This window comes from Heterodontus francisci, chromosome 2 (genome assembly GCF_036365525.1).
Source record: "Heterodontus francisci isolate sHetFra1 chromosome 2, sHetFra1.hap1, whole genome shotgun sequence".
Taxonomy (NCBI): Eukaryota; Metazoa; Chordata; class Chondrichthyes; order Heterodontiformes; family Heterodontidae; genus Heterodontus; species Heterodontus francisci.
In genome coordinates, this window is record NC_090372.1 from 115,263,249 (window position 1) to 115,282,996 (window position 19,748).

Sequence of the window (19,748 nt, forward strand, 5' to 3'; positions counted from 1 at the left end):
GTGTGTAAAGAGTAGCTAGAACCAGTTTGAACTGGCAGACCAGCAAAGTGTGCTCTCTTTGAAGGAAGGAAGAATTTGTCTCTCTCAGCAGAAAATCTACATTGGCCTACAGGTTGTGTTTGCCCAAAGAGAAAAAGACCCCTGGAAAGGAAAATTTGCATGATTAGAGGGAGCAAATTCCTTTTTACTCCCGTCTCTAAGAAGTCTCTGCATCAGGAGTGACTTTCTGTTCCCTTTCGTGTTCCTGGGAGTTCAGGAATTCTCAGTAAAGTTTCTGCTGATAGACTGCTAATTTAAAAATCTAAATAGACCTGTTGTTATACGCCTTGTTGAAAGATCAATGTGGCGCCTACTACAGCTGAAGTACCATGAACACCTATCCATTACAGACTGTTCATCAAACTCGCCTGGAGACTTCGCGTGGCATCTGACTATTCGACTCTGGGACACCTCACTGAACCAGGAACGTAACCCGCCAAGACTTGCAACCCATTTGCTTTATTATTCCAAAGAAACAGCTCTAATTTAAAACATCATTTTAGAACCCGTTAACTGTTGATTTTTGAATGTATGTGTGTGTGCATGAGGGTTAGGAGGAATAAGAAGTTATAAAGTATTTTCAGACATAGGTTTATCTCACTATTATTTAAGATTTAGTTTATTACTAAATAGTTAATTTGTTGTTGTTTAAAGATACCTGGTTTGGTGTGTTTTTATTTTGGATGGTTAATAAAGTATTTAATTTGACTAATTTCTGGTAGGTGGGAAACTTTAATAATATATTGTGAGCTGTGGACTAATGGGACTGAATTGACTGCATTACTCCCGCCTCGGTCGCAACACAATGGAGTTTGCTATTACAACCTTATTACTTAAAAATTATCCACATTGCGGAAAAAAATAATGTTGTTGCGGATGCTTTGTCTAGAAACTAACTTTGCTTTGAGATGTCTGAGTGCAAAGATGGTACAAAGCTGATCTGTATTAACTGCAGGTAAAGAGTGAATGAGAATGAGTGTGTAAATGTGTTTTAATATTTTTCATCTTTTTTTTTACTCTTTCTAATGAAACACATTTAAAAATGGCATTTCATTCCTCCAAGGATCGAGGTGTTACGGAAGTGCTTCCATTTTTTTAATATTTTACTTTTTTGAGGACTTGTGTTAAAACTGAAAAGATGCCATGGATGTGCTTTTTTTAAACCAAGTTCACCGAAAGGACAGGTGAGATAATGTTTGACAACCACCTGTGCTGGAAGTCATGTGCTTTGTGCTCAGTAAACAACAGAACCCTTGGTGACCTAGGGAAAAATGGTTACAGAGAAGCCACATGTCAAGGTTTATGGAGGTCAGGCGGTCAACTCTCTGTTTGGGGTTTGGACAATGTGTTCAGTTTAGTTGGGTGTGAACTATCAATTCTCTTTCCTATTGAAGCTGATGTTTTTCCAATTGCAACTGAATCCTAGCTAATTAAACTGCACTACTGTCTGGTTTGCCTTTTCCTTCTTCCAATTTACCTCAATTATAGCTTTTTTCTAGCTCCTGCCTTTAACGCTAACACCAACTTTTCTGCCAATTCCTTTAGCCTATTCTTGGCTAAGTTTCTCAAATCACTCAGGGATACATCCTCCTTCCCCAGAAAGGTTGTAACAACTGACAAAGACATTCCGGTAGTGTACTTTAATGCACAAGAAACCTGTTTTTTTTTTACTTTTCCTCTTTTCAATTAGTATTACCCCACCTACAATTGCATGTCTTTAGCTTTGGATATCCCGGACGATGAGCCTCCAATTATATGCTACGACCAAGGCGGGAGGAGTGCATTGTCTTTCCTAGTTCCACTTCTCCACAGGCCTCATCATATATGTAAATGTTTACCCAGTTATCAATACTGTTACGACTGGCCGCTCCAGTCAAAGCCCACAATCAAAATATACGATTCTGATTGTGGTGAGAGAAACGCACTGTTAATTCAATCCCGTCATTCCACAGATAGCCTAACATATCATTTTAAAACTTTCCAAATTAAAGAAAGACCCAGCCAAATTGTACTATCTATTAACCTCTGAATTAGGCTAACCAAACCAGGTGTCTTTAAATCAACAAATTAACTGTTTAATTTTAAAAAAAACTAAATTCTTAAACACTATGAAGATATAAACAACGTTTAAAATAGAAAAATTAGCGTCCTTGCAAAATTATATTCCAACGTTGCTTGAAGTCCTCACAGCCGTCCGATGGGGGAAAAAGGTTTTTCCACAGTAGAACAGTCCGTAATCTAACTCCAGCAGTAAGTGATGCTTTCTCCTTCAGTGATGGATTTCAACAATTAACAACTTGCGAACATTTTCAATAGAATCAATCTGACTTTAGAGTTTTTGAGGGATAAAAGATTGTCACAGTCTAACTTCCCTTCCTTTAGTTTGAATTATCAGAGATCTGCTGTCTGTTTGTGTTCTCTGTTAGAACAGACTCTTCAACTAAAAAGCCAGTTCAAAATTAAATTGTAACAAATGCATCGCTTGTTGCTCAATCCAAGTGGCTGTATCCATGGTAATGAGAATGCACTCTTTGAATCGCAGTCTCCAATTGGCTGTATCCAAGGCAACAAAAATATACCTTCTCAGTAACTCCGGAGGCCTGCTGGTTCTTAAAGCAGTACTGATCCTTTGCAAGCCTTAAAGGTACATCGCATATTCCCGGAGAAAAAAACCACAAGACCGTGATAGCTCCACCCCTTGCGGAATGGAGCACCATTCCTGAAATGCTTTTCATTACAATGGGTAAAAAAAAACATTGATAGAACGCTAAAAAAAATTTCCCCCCCACATTTACAGATATACAGTTTTCTAAAAAAGAATGTTTAGACTACAGCAACAAGTTCCACCAGAACATTTCGGCTTTAAATTTTCAAAAGGTTGTTCCAATTAACCCATTTCAAATTTACAAGCATAGTCTTCCAATTGTTTTGTGTTTTCCTTCCAAGTGTCCCTATTGTCCATCACCTCAGCCAGGTGAACTACACAGCTAGGAGCACTGACCACTACTGGGTTCACTATTCTCTGAGAAGTGTCTTGAGTACTTCTTAACCTATGTGTCATCACTTGACACTGGAAAACCCTGTCCGTTGTAACAGAAGCTGATTTTTCTTTACCCTGGGGTGTCAAAGGAATTTGACAATATCCCTTCAGCACATCTGTCTCTTTAAGACACTTTGTGTTGCCCATTCTGTCCTTACAGTCATTTAAATGAGAATTTGGGTAGGAGTCTGCCTTCTTTACCACAGTGACTTTTCTAGAGTCTTTGCAAGTTTGAGCTGACCCACCAGGTTTAGACATCAAGACCACCTGCGAATTCCAGCTGTCCTGACCAGGTTCCTCTAAGCTGCCCTTCAGCATGCATCGTACCTCTGCTTCCACTTGGGCCTTTCTGTCTGGACCTAAGCAACAAGGATGTTGTTTTAAAGGAATGACTCCCCCTATACCCACATCATGTGTGGCTAAGGTTGTACATCCTGGCTTATCCCTAAAAACCTTTTGAAACGTTGTGAAAACCCTGGTTAGGACTTCACGCTGTTTTGCCTCAAGTGTAAAAGCCTATTGTTTAATTTTCCTAGCCATTCTGCATTCGCTAATGGGATAGTTGGAGGTTCAATATGAGAATTTCCTAGACCTACTTCTACCTCATCCTCACTATCCTTTTCCTTCTCCACAGTCCTGATTACCTGACATACCTGTACTGGCTTGTCCTCCTCCCTGCAGTAATATGGTTTCTCAACGAGTGGTATGGAAACTAGTGGTGATGGTTTTATGGTAGGTTGTGGTTTTCCCACCATTTGACAGGTATGGCATGTCCTACAAAATTGCCTCACATCCTTTGTAAGACCTGGCCAGTAATAATGTTTGCTTATGTGTGCTTTGGTCTTCCAAATTCCCCTATGTCCTGCAAAACGAATGTTGTGTGCTAACCTTAATAATCCTTGTCGATATCTAGGTGGTACCACTATCTGTTCGACAACTGTCCAATTTCCGTCAGCAGGCCTATGAGGCAGTGTCCATTTCCACCTCTAAAGCCCATTTGCTATACAATAGCCTTCCGGAGCTCCTTTCACCTCAGCTTCTGACAGAGCCGGCTGTGCTATTCGGTAGATCTTTGGATCAGCTTGCTGTGCTGCAATGATAGATGAGCTGTTAAACATCTCACTTGGATTATCGAAATCCCCAAATAAAGTTTCAGATACTTGGCTATCTATCTGTGGTGCCCCCTTTACCTCTGACAGTGGATCCTGTTTAGCCATTGATCGGGTAACTATACACACAGGAAATATTCCCAGAACTTGTTCCTGTAATTGCTCTGTTTCCTTAGTTTCACTTGGTTCCTCTGCAACTAATGGAGAAACTGAGACTTTTGATCCAGCCAAATAATTTCCTAGGAGTAGATCAATTCCCTTTACTGGTAAACTGTGGACAACACCTACAGTTACTATCCCAGATATTAAGTCACTCTCTAGGCATACTTTATACAAAGTACGGATATACACACCCACCAATTCCATTAACTAACAATTTAGCGTTCAAGGTGCTCTCTGGGGAAACCATATATCTTTCCCAGCAAGAATGTTTAGGTTTTTCCTGTGTCCCTGAGTATAATGATAGGTTTTCCTGCCTCACTAACAGGATACGGAGTTACTCTCCCCTATGACAAAAATTCATTATAACTCTCAGATATTTTATTCTTAAACTCTGCAGTCCTTTTAGTTTTTCTTGAATGTGGTTTCACATTCACTGCTGTTGCTAAAGCTACAGCCTGATCTGCTATGCTCTCAGTCAGAGTCTTTTCCTCTGGACTAACTTTGCGCACCCCAACAAGTCCTATGGGTTTACCTTGCAATTTCCAGCACTCTGAACGAAGATGCAATGATAACACTTTGGCTTGCGAACCTCACTTCTACTCTCAGCATCTTCCTTGCTGACCTGAGGAGGTGATCCTGGGGCATTCCCAGCTGTTCCTTCTTGACCCCGGCTACTTGCCTTCCTTTCACTCCCCCACTTTCTATCCTTCTTGGGTTTATGGGGGTGACGGACAAATTAGGTTGGCTTATTCAGAAGCTCAAAATCATCAGCAATCTCTGCTGCTTGCCTAGCTTTCAAAACTTTCAGGTTGTCTATATGAGTTCTCACTACTGAAGGAATGGAGTTTTAAAACTCTTCTAAGAGAATCCATTCTCGAAGGTTCTCATATGTGGTTTCTATCTTTAATGCCCGTATCCAACCTTTGAAATTCATTTGCTTCACCCTCTCAAATTCTAAATATGTCTGCCCAGTCAATCTCTGTAAATTCCTAAACTTCTGACGGTAAGATTCAGTGATTAACTCATAAGCAGCAAGAATAGCCTTTTTTGCCATCTCATAATCTGCAGAAGCCTCTTCAGAAAGCATGGCATAAGCTTCATGAGCTTTGCCTACCAGCTTGCCCCGAATAAATTTAGGGCAGCACAGTGGCGCAGTGGTTAGCACCGCAGCCTCACAGCTCCAGTGACCTGGGTTCAAATCCGGGTACTGCCTGTGCGGAGTTTGTAAGTTCCCCCTGTGTCTGCGTGGGTTTCCTCCGGGTGCTCCGGTTTCCTCCCACATGCCAAAAAGACTTGCAGGTTGATAGGTTAATTGGCCATTATAAATTGTCACTAGTATAGGTAGGTGGTAGGGAAATATAGGGACAGGTGGGGATGTGGTAGGAATATGGAATTAGTGTAGGATTAGTACAAATGGGTGGTTGATGGTCGGCACAGACTCGGTGGGCCGAAGGGCCTGTTTCAATGCTGTATCTCTAAACTAAAACTAAGCAATGTCCAGCTTTCTTTTGGCCATTTCATCTGTTTGGATATTTTTTCAAAAGATATGAAAAATGCCTCTACATCCCTTTCCTTGAACCTAGGAAGAGCCTGTATAAATTTAAACAACTTCTCACTGGGCCCTGATCTAAATTCAGATTCTTCCTAACCCTTTTGTCTTAGTTCCATCTCTTTTAGCCTAAATTCCCTCTCTTTCACTTTCTGTTTGAAGTTCAAGTTTTCTTATTGCTATTGCTTTTTCTTTTTCCTGTTGAAGCTCCAGTTTTCTCATTTCTAACTGAATCCTAGCCAATTCCGCTGCATTACTCTCAGACCGACTACCCTCTTGTCTCTTGTATTCCCTTTCTTGTTCCTCGTATTGCCCTTCACCTGTATCATCATCATCTACCAATTCCAGCTGTTCGGCTATTATGTCAATTACCTCTGCTTTTTTGGCACCTGATTTCAATTCCAACCCCAATTTCGCTGCCAATTCTTTCAATTTGTTCTTAGTTAAAGTTATCAAGTCACTCAGGGAAACATTCTGCTTTCCCAAAAACTTTGCTACAGCCACTAATGCCATCACAATGGTATAGACTGTACCTTATTATACATGAGACCTGGTTCTTTTAATTTCTTTGTAATTGGTATCAGATTTCGATCCCAACAATTGAGTTTCAAATTGATATGATCCCAGATTCGAGAGCAATTAATATGATGTCAGTCGCAGGACCCCAATTTAAATGTTATTTCAGAGACGAATAGTTACTATGATTCCAAATGCGATCCCTCCAAATTAGTCTGATTTCGATCCCAGACGCGAGCCACCAAATTAACTATGATTCAACTGTGAGCTCACCCCCAATTAAGATATGATTCAAATCCAGAAACCCAATTAATATGTGATTCAAATCTTGAGCGAGCCCCCAATTAATATGATTCAAATCCCGGATGAGAAACCCAATAAATATTTTACGACTGACTGCTCCAGTCAAAGTCCCCAATCAAAATATACGATTCTGATTGTGGTGGGAGAAACGCACTGTTAATTCAATCCCGTCGCTCCACAGATCGCCTAACATATTTAAAACTTTCCAAATTAAAGACCCAGCCAAATTATACTATCTATTAACCTCCGAATGAGGCTAACCAAACCAGGTATCTTTAAATCAACAAATTAACTGTTTAATTAAAAAAAGCTAAATTCTTAAACACTATGAAGATATAAACAACATTTGAAATAGAAAAATTAGAGTCCTTGCAAGTTTACAGTCCAATGTTGCTTGAAGTCCTCACAGCCGTCCAATGGGGAAAAAAGGTTCTTCAACAGTAGAACAGTCCGTAATCTAACTCCAGCAGTAAGTGATGCTTCCTCCTTCAGTGATGGATTTCAACAGTTAACAACTTACAAACACTTTCAATAGAATCAATCTGACTTTAGAGTTTTTGAGGGATAAAAGATTGTCACAGTCTAACTTCCCTTCCTTCAGTTTGAATTATCTCCTTTTTGTCCAGACAAAACACCAACTGTCTTCAAACAGTTCACACCCAACTAAACTAAACACAATGTCAAAACCCCAAACAGAGAGTCAACCTTCTGACCTCCATAAACCTTGACATGGCTTCTCTTTAACTATTTTTCCCCAGGTCACCAAGGGTTCTAATCACATCCATGGAATCTTTTCAGTTTTAACACAAGTCCTCAAAAAAATAAAATATTTTAACAATTTCGTAACAGTCGCACTCTCACCTTTGAGTCACAAGGTTCTGAGTTCAAGTCCCACTCCAGGGCTTGAGCATAAAAATCAAGGCTGACACTCCAGTGCAGTACTGAAGGAGTGCTGCACTGTTGGAGGTGCTTGTCTTTTGGATGAGATGTTAAACTGAGGTCCCCATCTTCCTGCTTGGGTGGATGTTAAAGATCCCATGGCACTATTTCAAAGAAGAGCAGGGTAGTTATCCCAGGTGTTCTTGCAATATTTATCCCTGAAACAACATCACAAGAACAGATTATATGGTCATTATCACATTGCTGTTTGTGGGAGTTTGCTGTGTGCAATTTGTCTGCAGTGTTTCCTGCATTATAACAGTGACTACACTTGTACTTCATTGGTATAAAGCACTTTGAGACTTCCTGAGGTCATGAAAAGTGCTATATAAGTGCAAATCTATCTTTCTGTCTTTCATGGGTGAGCTTTTTTTGCTAGCAAGGTGTCTCTCAGAATATTCCCAATAATAGCATATATAACAGTCATAGTAATTCCATTCATTATTTTAGTTATTTGACCCTTAATACATCTAATATGGAATCTGTCAGCATATTTAGTAAAATTACACCAAATATGGGGTTTGTCAGTAAATTTGGTAAATTAAGTTACAAAGATTCAACATCTACCTAGTAATTATAAATGAAGCTGTTTCTGTAAACTGAACAGAAAGGCTACAACTTAGCACTACACTGCTGATTTACTATATGCGATTAATTGTTGCATTGTATTACCTTTTTTTAAATTGGATTTGTAAAGGGACATTTCAAAAAATACTAAAAGGTCAAATTTTGATGCTGTGTACTTATGTACTTCACTGATAATTGCTTACGTTATGTGATGCTGTTCACAGTCCATGGCTGTCGGGCCAGGTCAATGGTGACAAGCTCCCTAAATCCACCACTCACTGCTGGAAGTTGACCTGATGAAAGTATAACTCCTGGTCTGTTGCTGAGCACAATATGTCCTCAGATAGTATTCGCCCCAATTTCAATGCATCCCTTCACAGGAGCTGTCTGTAAAATGTAAAAAAAAAATAGTGACAAGTGTTTCCTTACAAGGAGACAGCCAGACAGGCTGCACTGCTGTATTTCCAAGCAACAGTTTACAGAGTGATAGTGACAGAAGTCTGGAAGTAGTTTTTCTGTTTGTCTTCTCAGAAAGAAAAATGTGCATGATGAGAGAGAAATCAGGATGAAGCTTAAATCATGATTTGTATAGCTATGTCCTGTAATTTTCTTTCACATCTATCCAACACATACAATACTTACTTGTTTCCTAGCCATCAATTTTGTAGTAGTATTTATGCTCAAAATTTGAACATTGCTGGAAATAAAGCACTAATGATAATTGCCTTTGCACATTCAATTTGTGATTCTATAAGCTGCACTTTACTAAGAGGAGAAAAACACCAACTCCTTTCACCCAAAGCAATGGAAAACCAATGTCTCCTTGTCTTTTTATAATCTTTAGGATTATTTGACCATTTTCTGCAGAAAGGATTTGAAAAAGAGCTACATTTACATGGTATTTACTCAAGTTTAAAAGCAAAGAATCAAGACCAAAGATGGTTAAAATGTTAGGTGGTGAAGTTGTTTCTCCAAATACTAAACAATGAGCAATTAAGAAGGCTAATGGTTTGTTAGCCTTTATCGCAAGAGGATTGGAGTACAGGAGTAGCGAAGTCTTGCTTCAATTGTATAGAACCTTGGTTAGACCGCACCTGGAATACTGTGTACATTTTTGTCCCCTTACCTTAGGAAGGATATTATTACCATAGAGGGAGGGCAACAAAGGTTCACCAAACTTGATCCCGGGATGGCGGAACTGTCCAATGAAGAGAGATGGAGGAAACTGGGCCTGTATTCTCTAGAGTTTTGAAGAATGAGAGGTGATCTCATTGAAACCTACACAATAGCTAAAGGGATAGACAGGGAAGATGCAGGGAAGACCATTTCAAAATAAGAGGGAAGTGACTTAGGAGAGAGATGAGGAGAAATTTCTTTACTCAGAGGGTTGTGAATCTTTGGAATTCTCTACCCCAGAGGGCTGTGAAAACTCAGTCATGGAGTATGTTTAAAGTAGAGATTGACAGATTTCTAAATACCAATGACAAAAAGGAATATGGGGATAGTGTGGTAAAAAGGCATTGAAGTGGGTGATCAGCCGTGATCGTATTGAATGGCGAAGCAGGCTCGATGGGCTGAATGGCCTACTCCTGCTCCTATGTTGCTACTTTCATGAGACTATTTTGGAAATCAATGAACATCTCATATCTATTGTCTTAGGAGGTTCTTGGTTCTGCTCATTCAGCAAAGGGTGTCTGGCATAATCCCTCCCCTTGGGTTGTGAATAAAGTATGATGAAAAATTGAATAATACAGTGATCGTCATGTGTTTAATTAAAATGCTGCATAAGCAAATTTTTGCCAGTTTTGGAAGTTAATGAATTTAGAAATTATTTTGTTTGTCAAGCAAGTAACTCACTCATGGGGAAATGTACTGTTTCCTTTTTTTCTAATTAATACACAAAGACAAGCTATACTGTTTGCATTAAGCAAGTCTAATCACAACTGTTACTCTACGATGGCTTGCTGTGAAATAAAGCAGCTTAATGATTCAAGTGGCCTCATCTTACCAGGTGTTTTCTTGGTCCACCTTTGAAAATATTGGCGCTGAACACATTGCAGCAGATGTGAAATCTCAAATATCTGGTTCAGATCACACCCTTGTGTTACATTATCACACAGTTAGATATTGGCTAGTACATAAAAGTTCCTAAACGTAAGATGTTCTGACCACTGATAGGACTGACTCTATAGAATCATAGAATGGTTACAGCATAGAAAGGGGCCATTCAGCCAGTCGTGTCTGTGCTGGCTCTCTGAGAGCAACTCAGCAAGTCCCACTCCCCCGCCTTTTCCAAGTAACCCTGAAAATCTTTTCTATGCCTGAAGGAATCTACGACAGGACCCCAAAATTATAATATTCATTAATCTCAATTATTTTCCATATCAGCTAAGCCATCTATGTTAATTTGACAAAATCTAGACTAAAAGTTTCACCAGTATGTAAGTTGCATCAATATTTTTGTGGTTGCCTTTTCAGTAAAAACCTCAGTGTAAATGTTCTAGCACTGGCTGCCACCTTGACTTCCCCATGTCTTGAATCCCAAGGATGGGGTCATTAACATAATAGGGGTGGGTCCCCACATGAGCAGCAGCACATGTCCACGCAGCTTACTGAATGGATTAAGCAGAGCAGCTCCCTACCTTTGTCTTTCCTTGGCCTAAGTTATGGTACATTCCCATGGTAGGTTCATGTTAAGCAAAAAAATAATAATTTTTTTTTTTATTCATTCTTGGGATGTGGGCATCACTGGCTAGGCCAGCATTTATTGCCTATCCCTAGTTCACCTTGAGAAGGTGGTGGTGAGCCACCTTTTGAACCGATGTAGTCCTTGGGGTGTAGGTACACCAACAGTGCTGTTAGGAAGGGAGTTCCAGGATTTTGACCCAGCGACAGTGAAGGAATGGCAATATAGTTCCAAGTCAGGTTTGTGTGTGGCGTGGAGGGGAACTTGCAGGTGGTGGTGTTCCCATGCATCTACTGCCCTTGTCCTTCTAGATGGTACAGGTTAAGGGTTTGGAAGATGCTGTCTAAGGAGCCTTGGTAAGTTGCTGCTGTGCATCTTGTAGATGGTACACACTGCTGCCACTTTACAGCGGTTGTGGAGGGAGTGAAGGCTTGTGAATGGGGTGACAGTCAAGCGGACTGCTTTGTCCTGGATGGTGTCGAGCTTCTTGAGTGTTGTTGGAGCTGTACCCTCCAGGAAAGTGGAGAGTATTCCATCACACTCCTGACTTCTGCCTTGTAGATGGTGGACAGGCTTTGGGGAGTTAGGAGGTGAGTTACTCGCTGCAGGATTCCTAGCCTCTGACCTGCTCTTGTAGCCACAGTATTTATATGGCTACTCTAGTTCAGTTTCTGGTCAATAGTAAGTAACCCCCCCAGGATGTTGATAGTGGGGGATTCAGCGATCGTGATGCCATTGAATGTCAAGGGTAGATGGTTAGATTCTCTCTTGTTGGAGATGGTCATTGCCTGGCACTTGAGTGGCACGAATGTTACTTGCCACTTATCAGCCCAAGCCTGGATATTGTCCAGGTCTTGCTGCATTTCTACATGCACTGCTTCAGTATCTGAGGAGTCGCGAATGGTGCTGAACATTATGCAATCATCAGCAAACTTCTGACCTTCTGATTGAAGAAAGGTCATCGATGAAGCAACTGAAGATGGTTGGGCCTAGGACATTACCTTGAGAAACTCCTGCAGTTGAGATGATTGACTTCCAACAGCCACAACCATCTTCCTTTGCACTAAGTATGACTCCAGCCAGCGGAGAGATTTCTCCCTGATTCCTATTGATTCCAGTTTTGCTAAGGCTCCTTGATGCTGTACTCGGTCAAATGCTGCCTTGATGTCAAGTGCGCACATATTTTGAAGTATTTACTGTAGCATATGCTGGAATACCATGCTGATCAAAAGCATTTCACAAGGTGTTGAAATATGCATTTTACAATATTAGTATAAATTAATTTTGATCTTTTGACCATTAGTTCTTTTTCAGCAGCCTTCTAGATCTCTTGCCAAGGTTAGAATAACAATTTGAAATAAAGATATGACTCCCAAAGAGGACTGCTTTAAAAATGCAGTAAATCTATCATACTAAACCTTTCCTTCCTATAGCTCTTGAAATATATGGAACATAAGTTCTGTTGTGCAAGGATGTGGTAAAACTGCTATTTGCTTCAGCATGATGGGAGCTGTTTGAGGATATTTTATGAAAAAGCAAGAGAATTTTTTTAGAAGTAGATGTGACTGGGTGATGAAGTTTAAATCATTTTTAGAGGAGCACGTGGCTCCAGCTTTATAGGTTTTAGGTGAAAATGGAGGAAAACGCAATGCAAATTCTAATGTTGGTACTGAATCATGGATGTGCAGTGATGAAAGTACAGGGTCATAACTGATGGGTCAAGTTAGAGAGAGGGAAGAGGATTTGCATTCATTCATCTTCAATTAGAAGTCTCTGTGGTTGGTTTTCTATGCAGTCTTCTGACTTTTTTTCTGATGGTAAGGAAAGTGCCACTTGAAATAGTGGAATTCCCCTTCTGGGCAGGTCTGTTTTTGGGTGGGTTGGTGGGGTGGGGGGGGTGGGTTGGTGAGGGGGTGGAGTTGTTTGGGAGAGAGAGAAGAATTTTTTTTCTGCATATTGCTGAGTTCAGATGGTTCCTTATTTATTTCTGGTTGACACAGAACAAAAAACGTTTACAGCACAGAAGGAGGTCATTTACCCACTGTATGAATGCCAATTCTTTGCTAGAATAATGCCAAACTAGTCTTGCCACTCCGCTCTGTCCCATATCCCTATATCTTCCTCTGCTTTAAATATTTATTTGGTTTTCCCTTAAAAGATGCAATGGTCCCTGCCTCAAACACTCCCTGTAGCAAAGCCTTCCATTCTCAAGCATTCCTCCTAACCCCCTCCTCACTCTTTTAGTGACTATTATAAATTGATGACCCCCCTCACCAATCCAAGGAAATAGAAATTTTCTGTTCAGCCTGTCAGAACCCCTCATCATTTTACAAACATTTATGAAGACTCTTAACCTTCTCTGCGACACTGGAAATAGCCTCCGTATTATAGATTACAGTTTAGTCTGTTTGCCATGGCCCTTGGGAAGATCAATTTTCTAAAGCTGTGTATGTGGATTCAGGTTATCTGAGTCTAATCTCCTGTCCTAAAGTCTTGTTTTGCTGTGAATTAACTATTGTAGCTTTGGTCTTTCTCATTCTTTGTATATACCACCATCTTTAAATACAACATTTCCATTCAGTTTATCTACAAGACAGAATGAAGGTTGTGATAGAATAAGGTACTACTTAGAGCTGATTGGAGAAAGAACTTGTGCGTTGTGCAAAAAGCTTAAATGTCAACTACCATTAAGCGACATTTCCAATAAAGTTGGGAGGTCATCTTGTGGAAATAGGACTAGACTTATAGGATGTTATAGTTTTTCAGCACAAATGATAGACTATTTGCCCCAAATTACTTGTGATTGCTGTCTAAAAGGGCTATCTACTTAGTCCCACTCTTCGGCCATTTCTCACTGCACTTTAATTTTTTTCATTGCCAAATATTTATTCTGCTTCTACTACTGTTCCATGCCCTAGCAATCCCTTGCGTAAAAGAAATTATCCTAGCCTCTCCTTTTGGTGATTATTTTAAATTTATATACTCTAGTTATTAGTTTATTACCTGTGAAAATGCTTTTAACCTTATCAAAGCCCCTCATAACTTTAAAAACCTCTCCGATCTCAACTTAATCTTCATTGTTCTAATGAACGATTTCCAGTTTATCCAGCCTCTCCTTGTAACTAAAGTTTCTCATTTCTAGTATCAGCTAGGTGAATCACCTCTGCATTCTCACCATTGTGTTGACATCCTTTGTAAAATATGGCACTCAAAACAATACACTATTTTTACTGTGACTTTACCAATAAATATTGTAACATTAGTGTTGTCTCTTTGTTTTTGTACACTGTGCCCGTAATTTAAAAACTTAGCATTTCTTATTCACCCTCTCAAAATTTATATAGGAACATAGGAAATAGGAGCAGGAGTAGGCCATTCAGTCCCTCGAGCCTGCTCCACCATTCAACTAGATCATGGCTGATCTTCTACCTCAATGCTAGTTTCCTGCACTATCCCCATATCTCTTGATATCTTTAATAAGTAGTAATCTATCGATCTCTGTCTTGAACATACTCAATGATTGCGCCTCATGAGGTAGAGAATTCCACAGATTTACCACCCTCTGAGTGAAGAAGTTCCTCCTCATTTCTTTCCTAAATGGCCTACCTCTTATTCTGAGACTGTGACTGGAATTTTACCTTCAGGAATCGGATCCCATCAGAGGCGTCCAGAAGGTAAAATGGAGCGCGATGACGTCGGGCTGGGTCCCCGGCGTCATTACACGCAGACGCCATTTAACCAACGTAGGAAGTCGGGCAAGATGGAGTCTGCGCTCGCCGCCCGACTACAAGCAATTGAAAGCTCATTAAGGTACTTGAAAAAGCAATTGACAGCAATTTTACGTGTGCCGTCTGATTTTACGGCCGTAAATCGGGCCATGGGGCGTCTCGGGAACCCGGCAGGTTTAAAAGGGCGGCAGGCATTGATTCATGAGGGAGTTGGAGGTACAAATTTTATTTTTGCTCTTTATTAATTTTGATGTTATTTGTGTGTCCTAAGAAGTGGTGTTACTTGCAGCTTGTGCAGAAAGGTTTATCTGACTGTTATTCGCTGCTGCTTGGGCCTCATTTGCTCTGAGTTATTGGGTGAAAGGAAGGGGCTTACGTGAGCCAGTCCTAACAGCTGGAAGCTAATACCTGTGGTCATTGCATTTGTTCTGCTGTACAACAATGGGAATTGTTCACTCTGGAGGTGGATCATCAGATGAGGAGGACTGTGCCCCAATGAGGGACAGAAGGACAAATGGGCAGGGGAACGTGCAACCAGCTGCCCCAGTGCATCCTCGTAATGTTGGAGGGAGAGCAGGTGGCAGAGTCGCCCGGGAGCAAACACATGTCAGGAGATGTGCCTATCCAGCAGGAAGGGCATACCGACCGAGTCTGAGCTACCTGCAGCTGTCAGAACACCAGTGCAGAAGAAGACTATGGCTGTCACGGGAGACTGTCACACCTCTTTGTGAGATGCTGGCAGTGGACGTTGCCTCAAACTGTATCGTTGGCCATCCAATGCCTATCGCTCTAAAGGTTACAATAGCTCTTAACTTCTATGCGTGTGGCTCGTTCCAAGCCTCAGCGGCAGACTTGTGTGGTGTCTCACAAGCAGCAGCACACCACTGCATAAAAGTTTTGACTGATGCATTGTTCCCACGTGCTAACCATTTCATCACGTTCAAGACGAACAACACTAGTCAGGCTGAGAGAGCCAGAGGCTTCAGCACTATATCTGGCTTCCCAATGGTACAGTGCGTGATAGACTGTGCTCATGTGGCCCTTAGAGCACCAGCAGGTCAGTCGGGGGCATTCATGATCCGCAAGGGATACCGTTCAATGAACGTTCAGCTTGTATGTGATCATCGGAAGAGAATCATGCAGGTGTGTGCATGTTACCCTGGGAGTTGTCATGATGCTTTCATTCTCCGAAACTCCCAGGTGCCTGCACTTTTCAGTCCTCCTGACAGAATGGAGGGATGGATACTTGGCGACAGAGGTTATCCTCTGAAGACATGGCTCATGACACCAGTGAGGAACCCAAGGGGTAATGCGGAGGAACGATACAATGAGAGCCACGCGGCCACCAGAGTGACAATTGAACAAACTATAGGCCTACTAAAGGTGAGATTTAGGTGTCTTGACCGCTCTGGTGGAGCACTGCAGTACGCACCATCAAGGGTTTCAAGAATCATTGTCGTCTGCTGTGCCTTGCATAACCTGGCGATTGAAAATGAAGAGGCCCTGGAGGATGTTCAATGTCAGCGCAATGTGTCATCAGATGATGATGAAGTTTCTGATGAGGAAGCTGGGCATCAGTCACATGATCAGGGAGAGGAAGCTGAATGTAATTTGGATATAAATTTTCACAAAATTGATATTGCCATATGAGATGAGTCATTGTGAGGATCTGAGAGGGCAAATTCACTCACCGTCAGGGGGAGAGATAATGCGACGATGCAATCCTTCACATCATGAGGAACGCAACCCAAGTGTGTGATCTCACATTTAAAACTAATTGTGTTGAGCAACGATGTTGTATGTGACTTCAGGAATGACATGTCAAATAGTCAAGACACAAAATTTATTACAATTTTTTCTTATACAAATCAAATAAATAACTTACAAGAAACCCAGTGAACCAGTAGAATTGTTAGTGATTTCTTATTTCGTTTGCGAGTGTTCATGCGGGTGGATGATCCCTCGCCACCAGACTCGCCAGAGGCAGGTGGCTGATCTGGTTGCCGCCCTGCTTGTGATGACTTTGGCAGACGTCCTCTGCCTGCTCGCGGCCGTGAGGGTCACGGCAACTCGGGGTTCTCATGATGAATATCATGAGCACCCTCTATCACTCCGGGATTTAGCAGTTCACATTTAGCGGCAGAGGGAGCAAGGAGCTGCAGGATGCATCAGAGGCGCCCTGAGAGAAGCTCCCATATGTGATCTGCTGCCCCTGTGCCCTCATGAGGCTCGGCTGGTTCTCAATGGTGACATCAGAGGGATGAGCGGCCTCGACCTGTTGCCAGTGCATCAGATTCTGCTCTCTGGTGCTCTGGTCCAGGGAGGCCACACTCGCTCTGAGGTCACGAATTGCATCCAGAACTGGTCCCTCCACTGCAGCCGCCAGTCTTTCAATGGATGTTCAAATGCCACAGAGTTTGCTGAACTCATACTCTGGATGGATGTCTCCAGTGTATGAGTCATAGCGGGCAGCATCTCAGGCAACTCTGCCAGATTTCCATGCACTGCTTGCTGCACCTGCAACATCTCCCGAAGAATGGATGTTTTCAGAGACACGTCATCAGCTTGCGGTTCTGCACTGACCTGTCATCCCACTCTCCTCTGAGTGTGTGAGGCACCGACCGATTCTGCCTCTGGTGGCTGGCCTGGCAACTGTGCAGTGCTCACACCTGTATGTGAATTCGACCCTCCGGACACGCTGATCCCTACCGTGGTGTAAGTGTCTGCGCTGGTACTTGGTGCGTTGTGAGGATGTGACGGTGCACCCTCTGAGGCGCCTTCCTCCACCTCAGAGGTGGATAGTTGGGCAAAGGAGACGCTTCCTGGCCCATGCTGTGTTTCATCTGTTGGGAAAATCATATTGATCAGTTTTATCAGCAATCCAGACTTAAGCACATGTTTTTGACTCCATTAAGGTCACATCTGTGTGATTTAACATTTGAGGGCACAATTCAGTGCCTTAGACAATCACCACACCATTGGCCCACCACCCCCCACCCCACATACACTCTTACACCACATCCTGGATCACTCACTCTCATGGCCAGGACCACCGGCCTTGCCATCTGCAACGGCGCGTCCTCCTTCCTTCCCTGCTATCGTCAAAGCATCTTCCTCCATTCTACTCAGGTATGCCTGACTGGCCATGCCACCACCTGTATGGGACCTCTCTCGGGCATTGTGTGCCCTCTGTTCCTAATTAAACAAAAATACTTAGTTTAAACATATTTGTTGGCAAATCACGCAGTCACCCAAAGGGGTTGATGTTGCATTTCATTGCTGTGCTAGTGCTGAGTGTGATTTGAACACCTCCGCATCACTGTTCATCTCAGACTTGTCCATCTTGCATCCCAATGCAAGGCAGCAGCCAAGCAATGATCATACAGGGCTTCCACATTACATCATGAGTACACATGTGCCCACTCTTGACACATTAATGATTAGATGAATGTGGAATGCCCCTTACCCGGGCAGAGCGAAGCAGGTCATTGAGGCGCTTGCAGCACTGGATCCATGTCCGTCTTGCAATGCCACGGCTGCTGACCTCCTCCGCGACCTCCAGCCAAGCCCTCTTGGTCACTTCGGAGGGTTGCCTTCTACCATCTGGATTGAAGAGGATCTCCCGCCTCTCCTCAACCGCCAGAAGGTTGACCTGCAGTTAATCATTCGAAAATCGGGGGGCTGAGCGAATGCTTCTCCCCTCCATCACTTCTTATACTTCTCCTGTATTCTGCCAATCCTTCTCTCCTTGCAGGTGTAGAGCCTTTTAATACTCCAGACCTAATGCCACTGATGTCTTAATGTCACGCCAGGTAAAAACTAACTCTTCAATTTCATTGCAGTAAACCTTTTTCAAGGGCTTACATCAGCATTTCCCGGATGTGGCCCTGCCCCCAATGCTGAATATCATCCTGCCCGCGCGCGCCCATTCATTTCACAGATACGCTGCAGGGTCGCTAATTGGCTGCCCCGTGTGTGATGCTGGTAGCCAGGAGATGTGGAGCGGGATCGGACCCCTCATCCACTTCAGACGCATCCGCCCCGGAGCCACAGATAACAGTAAAATTCCGGCCTGTGTTAATTGATTCTAAACCTCCGCCCCCCCCCCCACCCCCACCCCCACCCCCCCAGCAAGGGGAAACATCCTTCCTGCATCTACCCTATCGAGCCCTGTAAGAATTTTGTATGCTTCAATGAGACCACCTCTCGTACTTCTAAACTCTAGAGAATACAGGCCCAGTCTCCTCAATAATAATAATAATCTTGCATTTCTCTCCATTAATTTCATTTGCTATTGAACTTTTTTTTAATGATTCTCAGGATATGGGTTTTGCAAGGTTGTTATTTATTGCCATTCTCTAATTGCCCTTGAATAGGTGGTGATGGGCCATCTGTTCAATCTACTAATCTGTCTAATTCCTCATGAAATCAGATAGTTAACCAGACTTTTTGCATCATTTGCAAGTTTTGGTATTGTGCTGAGTCACTCATATTCATATAATTTGATATCCCAATAATGACCTCTGGGGGATAACACTGCTTATATCACTACCATCTGAAAACATCTATTAACCACTACTGTCTGATTTTTGTCCTTCAAATAGTTCCGTTTTCATGCTCTCTCATTCTCTTAGTCCCATTTACCTTCATTTTATCAACAAGTCCCTTCCATGACAAACACCTTTTGAAAACCCATATACACAACCTCCAGTATATTTCCATTATCAATACACTCAATCTTCCAGTCATGTCTTTTACAAATTTGGACTGACAGTCCTTAATTAGCCCATATCTTTCTAACTGAGTATCATTTTTATCCTGTATTATTGGAATCTCTAGAATACTGATGTATGCTTCAAGATGGCTGCTGAGTTGGCACTTGCTAGGGAGTTCCTTTGTTGTGCAACTCTATCCTTTTCTGTCCTTTTCTCTTTCTCCCCCAGTCTCCTCTCTTCCACAGTTTAAGTTCCCCTGGATCGAGTACTGGGTGCATTTTAGCCATAATTACGAGTTAACAAAAAGCAGGACAAATCCAATCTGGCCAATTGCCATCCCATCTGTCTACTCTCAATCATCAGCAAAGTGATAGAAGGTGTAATTGACAGTGCTA

General features: G+C 42.1%; 1 protein-coding gene across 4 annotated transcripts in view; it reads left to right on the forward strand.

Moving 5' to 3' along the window:
* The window catches only part of dync1i1a (dynein cytoplasmic 1 intermediate chain 1a), a 533,829-nt gene that overhangs the window by 473,121 nt on the left and 40,960 nt on the right, over window positions 1-19,748 (forward strand). The gene's annotated exons all lie outside the window — the stretch shown is intronic.